The 7163-nt window shown below is 35.9% G+C and overlaps 1 pseudogene; it reads right to left on the reverse strand.

The window, feature by feature from the left end:
- Nucleotides 1-5632: 5632 nt before the first annotated feature.
- LOC138420470 (olfactory receptor 52Z1P-like) lies at nt 5633-6588 on the reverse strand (annotated as a pseudogene).
- Between the last annotated feature and the right edge of the window lie 575 nt (nt 6589-7163).

A 7163-nucleotide genomic window follows, 5' to 3' on the forward strand; every position in this document is an offset into this window, starting at 1 on the left:
AACCAAGATTTGATTATTAGAAATCTGACTCCAGAGATTGTCCTCTTTAGTCACAAGCCTACACTGTGTCCTAATGCTTCAAACTAGCAATTCCAATTAATTACATGAAAATGACTGCACTTTTATTTTTTTTAACTTCACTCTTAATAACAGTATTTAAACCCTTATTCTTTCTCATTCTTAAGTTTTACTATGATTCTATATATTGTCTGCACTATTTTAAGTTATAATTGCTAATCACAATTACACTTTCCTGACTCCTTTATTAACAGTTTCTTTTGGTGGCTCAGACAGTAAAGCGCCTGTCTACAATGCGGGAGACCCTGGGTTCCATCCCTGGGTTGGGAAGATCCCCTGGAGAAGGAAATGGCAATCCACTCCAGGACTATTGCCTGGAAAATCCCATGGACAGGGGAGCCTGGTAGGCTACAGCCCATGGGGTCGCAAAGAGTCGGACCGACTGAGCGACTTCATTTCACTTCTTCACTTCACTTTGTGATATACATTTCTTCAGTTTCTGCCTGATATGTCAGATACACATTCTTTTATCGAATGTACTAATTAATTTATTTTTTCACTCTGTGCTGCTTGTGGCAGGATCTTAATTCCCTGACCAGGAGTTAATTAATTAATTAACTTAATTCCCTGACTCAGCAGTGAAAGTACTGAGTCTCAAAGCTTGACTGCTAGTAAATTACCCAGATGCACATTCTAAAGTTCATTTTAAGTAACATGATATCCAGATATCTAGGAATTTTTTAAAATGTTGTATTAAGACTCCTTAGCAAGGAAAAGAGATGATTCTTAGTCATTAGCTCCTGCAAGAAGACACATAGTTCCAGAGCACATTAACTGGCCTTGTCTCTGTGAAGAACTCTTATTTTTTTCTAAACTCTTGCTGAATTTTGTAGGGCTGGTGCTTTCCTCTTGGAATGGTAAATCCTTGCACTTGCTGGATCCACTCTGAGGCCTCATTGATTCTCTCATTGCATCATTAGTTCTCACAGCCCTCTCTGTGTCTATGGCTTCAAGGCAATTTTGCAAACAATCCCAACCCCATTGTTTTTAAAAATATGTGGTTGGATGTTAGAATAGCTCTTTAGAATTATTGCCTTTGTAACTAGTAGTCTGTTTCTTTGTAACTAGTAGTCTGGTCCTACATTATAATTAAAATACATTTACTTCTCTTTTTACTTTTATTATCTTACCAGGACCAGCATATTTTCAGATTTTTTTTAGCTTCTCTATAACCTGGAGGTTGCTAAAGAGTTCCTATGGGCTGTTGTCAATTTAAAGAAAACAACCAGAGTCACACTGTGCCAAATACACAGTATTAGACAGTGACCCATGCTTTATCTATTTCTTTTAATCTTCAAAAATACTGATATTTATGAGATCTTGGAGTTTGTGCCTGCTAAGTTGCTTCAGTTGTGTCCAACTCTTTGTGACCTTATGGACTCTAGCTCACCAGGGTCCTCTATCCATGGACATTCTCCAGGCAAGAATACTGGAGTGGGTTGCCATGACCTCTTCCAAGGGATCCTCCTGACCCAGAGATCCAGTACACTTCTTTTGCATGTCCTGCATTGACTGGGGGATTCTTTTTTTTTTTTTCCACTTTATTTTACTTTACAGTAATGTATTGGTTTTACCATACATCAACATGAATCTGCCACAGGTGTACAGTCATTGTTTATAATAGCCAGGACATGGAAGCAACCTAGATGTTCATCAGCAGATGAATGGATAAGAAAGCTGTGGTACATCTACACAATGGAGTATTACTGAGCCATTAAAAACAATCCATTTGAATCAGTTCTAATGAGGTGGATGAAACTGGAGCCTATTATACAGAGTGAAGTAAGCCAGAAAGAAAAATACCAATACAGCATACTAACACATATATAGGGAATTTAGAAAGATGGTAATGATAACCTGGTATGCAAGACAGCAAAAAAGACACAGATGTATAGAACAGACTTTTGACTGGGGGATTCTTTACCACTATCACCACTTGGAAGTTCAGTTCATTTCAGTCACTCAGTCACGTCTGACTTTCTGAGACACCATGGACTGCAGCACACCAGACCTCCCTGTCCATCACCAATTCCCAGAGCTTGCTCAAACTCATGTCCATTGAGTTGGTGATGCCATCCAACCATCTAATCCTCTGTCATCCCCTTTTCTTCTTGCCTTCAATCTTGCCCAGCATCAGAGTCTTTTCCAACAAGCCCCTGTGAAAAGGTACTTGCTATCACTGTGTAAGACTGACATGGCTAGAACTTAAATTTGTGAACTAATGTATGAGGAGGTGAACAGACCTTGTGAGGTACTTAACTCCAAAGGAAGACATGTCTAAGAATTGTAAAAATGGGAATGCTCCATGATGCTGATCGACAGAAGAAAAAGATCCCAGGATTAGTGTGGCTTTAAATATAGACAGCTGAGGGAAGAACAAATATATGTGGAAAGAGAGGGGATTTTCTTTATAAAAATATTGTAGTGGTTTCTTTATCTTGCATACTCTCAATTATATAGCAGCATAGAGCTGCTCTTCTTAAATAATTTGAGATGGGCTCTATCCTTTACCATTTTCTGATAAAAGTTTTTATGAAATCCATATTATTTTCCTTCTAAATGTTTGGTCATATTCATCTAGCAAATTCATCTGGGTCTGGAAAATTCCTTCTTGCAAGGTTTCAAACTACAATTTCTCAAGTAGTTATGAGAGTACTTAGGTTATCTATTTCTTTCTAAATGAGCTTCAGTAGTTTGTACATAGCAAGGGGTTTTCTCATTTGTCTTAGTTATTAAACATAATGAAGTTAATTTTTATTTTGTAATTGTATATTTTCTATTTCCTGATAATTTTGATTGTTTGTAAGTTATATTAATCTTTTAAAAAGTCAGTTCATACTCTCATTCTTGTAAATTTCAAGGAGATATGTGTGATATCCAGCAATAAAATAATAAAGTTATCATTTGTAAACAGGTATCAACAGAACAATGAATCAAATTTCAAGTCCTAAAGCAATATTTAGGCCAACTAGCATTTATGAAAATATAAGAGTTCACAATCACTATAGTTGATTGTACATGAATACACTCACATTATGATTTTAAAAGTTTAAAAATGGACTTTAAAGATAGAACTTACAGAGTTTTTCTTCTACAGAAGAGAAAGAATTGAAAGTTTTACTGAGTATAATATACTTAATAAGCTTAAAATATTTTAAAAATTTGATGTTTATACATGTATGGGAAACAAAAATTTGCCAAAATCACTTCTGTATACTCCTGTTTTCTTTCAATATCTAGGGAAAACAGCACAGAATTTAAGCAAAATAGTAAATACAGAAAGAATCAGAAACAATACAATTAATCAGTAATCATATACAAATCTGGAAATCATGATAAACTTAGATTTCTTTTGCTCACTGCTAAGTTGTAAAATAAAATAGAAATTCTATTTTTACTTACATAAAAATCCTACTACGAAAATGCTCAGAATATCCTCCATCAGAGTAAAAAAAAAAGGATAATTTTGAGACAATTAAAGTAATTAAATATAAATCCTGGATACTTAAGCAATTAAGAAAATAATAGGGATAGCTGCAGGGAAGGTAGAATAATATTAAGTCATGCTAATGCTAAATATCTCATCTTGTACAGGAATCAGTAGATATAATTTAATTATTTATAATTAGTTTAATTTAAATGTTCTTTTAAAAATATACACACTATCAGGAGAATTCTATATATTCTACCAGAATTTCTATGCAAATACACTTGTGTGTAAGATTCCATACATTAATATATGGGTGTACATTCCCTTACTTAAGATCATCTGTTATGTATTGTTCTGCAACCTGTAATTACTCTTTAAAATGTTTTAAGCTTATTTCCATATTAACATTTTGTAGTAACATATTCAGTAATAATTGTACCAAGTTTTTAAAATGTATTGCAATACATTCAGCCCGTAATTTATATTTCTAGTTTTCATTTTTGTCATCAATGCTGTGAAGACATTAACATGTTCAAGAGTTTTCATTATTACTTGTACAAGTGAACACATAAAATATTCTTTATTATTTATTATTTTATAAATCATTTATGTTCTCAGACATCTCACTGTTTCTTTTCTTCCCTGATGAATACCTTTTACTGTTGCTAGTAAGAGTAATAATTATTACCACTATGGTAAAATAAATGCAGTCTATAGTATGATTATAAAATGATCAAGAGGAGCTTTGACATTCATTTGAGGAGCAGATGCAGATTTTTGATTCATTCCAGTGCTTTTACTAATGTATGATGTTAGTGGTAAGGAACCCACCTGCAAATGCAGGAGACAGAGACACGGGCTGGATCCGTGGGTAGGGTAGATCCCCTGGAGGAGGGCATGGCAACCCACTCCAGTTTTCTTGCCTGGAGAATACCCATGGACAGAGGAGCCTGGTGAGCTAGAGTCTATAGGGTCGCAGAGTCAGGCACAACTGAAGCAACTTAGCACACACACATGCTAATAATCTGTAAATTTCTACCTCTGGTAAATTTTTCTCCTGTCTCCAGAGTGAAAAATTAAAATAGCTTAATGCCTCAAGATCACCTAAAACCATTATGTCCCATAATGCCTGAAATTATACTTAGGAAAGAGGAAATATGGGCTTCCCAAGTGGCACTAGTGGAAAAGAACCCTCTGATCAGTGCAGGAGATATCAGAGGGGGGCTCAATCCCTGGGTCAGGAAGATCCCTTTGGGGAGGGCATAGCAATCCAGTCCAGTATTCTTTCCTAGAGAATCCCATGGCCAAAGGAGCCTGGTAGGTTACAGTCCATGGGGTCATGGAGCTGGAGACGACTTACCAATGTGTATTATACATAAGGAGGAAATATAAAGGAGATTCCTTTCTCTGTCCTGCAGGTCCAGTGTATGTAGGATGCAGACTGATTACAGTAGTATTACTGGTAATAGTAACAACAGACAACCTTCCTTCATCTTCATTACACGCTGTGCAGTATTGTAGAAGCTTTATATAAATCAATTTACTTAATAATTTTAACAACCTTATAAGTTACACAATATTTTGTGACTATTATAAAGATAAGTGTACAGAATTCCAGAAAGAGCAAATGCACTCTGCCAAGGCCATACATCTGAAATTCAAGACTTGAACTTAGAGCCCAAATGCTCAGCTAATACATCAGGATGCTAAATATATGAGTACTATTTTCTCTGATTTACAGAGGTCATATTATAGGAGAATAAACTAAAACCCTGATAAGTTGATTTGAGATTTTTTTTTCATGTTTTTTAGTGTGTGTGGGTGGGCTGTGTCTTCAGTTCTCCTGCTTATCTATGTTAACATAATTTAAAATTAGCTATTGAATTTCTTTGCTTTAAACTTGTAACAAAACTCATTATTACACAGACGATAAAATGTCCATGGTCTGACACTGTCCTGAACAAAAACAGTGAAACAAGATTTTAACATAATCTGATTTACTCAAATCTTAATGCTATTGTTCTGTCTTAATTCTGGCATAATATGATATACAACATAATTGTAGGTACACTTCAATTAGTGGAGTTACATAAAGAAGTAAAGAACTATGCTGTTTAATCTACATCAACAAAATTTCTTGCTCAAAGAAAAGATCTGGATAAATTTCTCCTGAATTTGCTCGGTCTTAACTCCATAAATGATGGGGTTGAGAGTGGGTGGTACCACCACATAAAGATTGGCAAGAAGGATATGTACATGGAGTGGTATACTGTGGCCCCCAAATCGGTGAGCAAAGAATGAAAAAAAGGCTGGGGTATAGAATAGTAATATAACACAGACATGGGAGCCACAAGTACCCAGAGCCTTGAGCCGGGCATCTTGGGAAGGAATTCTAAACATAGTACACAGTATTAGGGCATAAGAGATGATGATAAGCACCACATTCAGGCATGTGGAAAACAGAGCCACAATCACCCCATAGTAGATGTTGACTTGGATGCTACTACAGGCAAGCCTGGCAATGCCCATATGTTCACAGTATGAGTGACAAATAATGTTCCTTCCACAGTAAGTAAGCTGATAAACCAGAAAAACCAAGGGGAAACAGATGAGGAAACTCCTAATTATAGAAGCAATGCCTATTTTTCCAATGACTGAGGGTGTTAGAATGGTAGTATATCTTAGTGGATAACAGATGGCTACATAGCGGTCAAATGCCATGGCCAGCAATATGGCAGACTCTGCCACAAAGATGAAGTGGGGGAAAAACATCTGGGACACACAGCTACCAAAAGATATACCCCCTTCTTGCAACCAGAAGATTGCTAACATCTTGGGTGTGGTGACAGTGGAAAGAAAGATATCTGCCAAGGCTAACATGGAGAGGAAAAGGTACATGGGTTCATGAAGACTGTGCTCAGTGAAGACAGAAATAGTAAGAGGCTATTTCCTACAACAGCGACTATGTACATGGAACAACTGGGGATGGAGATCCACGTGTGTGCATCTTCCAGCCCTGGGATCCCAGTCATGGTGTACCAAATGTCTGTAAGGTTAGTGCACTTTGAAGAGGTTGTCATCTTTTACTCTGTCCTCTGATACTGAATCCTGAAATAGGGTGAGGGAGAGAGAAAGAGAATGAGAATGAAGTATCAGGGCTATTTTATCAGATTAAGTGTGACTCTTGGCATTGCAGTAATTTAACTGACTTTAAAAAGGATGGTAATAAGTATTGATTCAAGGATGATAAGCCAAATAGACTTCACTGACATGAAACTTACCATGACTTAATAGAGATGATGCTATTGGTATTGATAATGAAAATAGCAATAATAATAAACATTGAATGGGCTTATAATTTCATTTAGGCACTGTGACCAATACATTATATTTATTGACTTAGCATCATACAAGAAAACTTTGTAAGCTCTTGAGTATCATCAGTTTTCCTTCTTGTCTGACTAATCACTCCTGGTGATTAATAGACACTTTTTTTTTTTCTCTAGAGCTAAAGAAAAAAGTGTTCAGAATACTGGTGTGGCCTTTTAGGGAGCTCAGTAACAATCATTATTCTTATGATTTAATATGAAGACTTTCATTATCAAATGAGAAGAACTTAGAAAGAGTAATATAAGTGTAGACAGGCCTTACTTTG

Source organism: Ovis canadensis, chromosome 15 (genome assembly GCF_042477335.2).
Source record: "Ovis canadensis isolate MfBH-ARS-UI-01 breed Bighorn chromosome 15, ARS-UI_OviCan_v2, whole genome shotgun sequence".
NCBI lineage: Eukaryota > Metazoa > Chordata > Mammalia > Artiodactyla > Bovidae > Ovis > Ovis canadensis.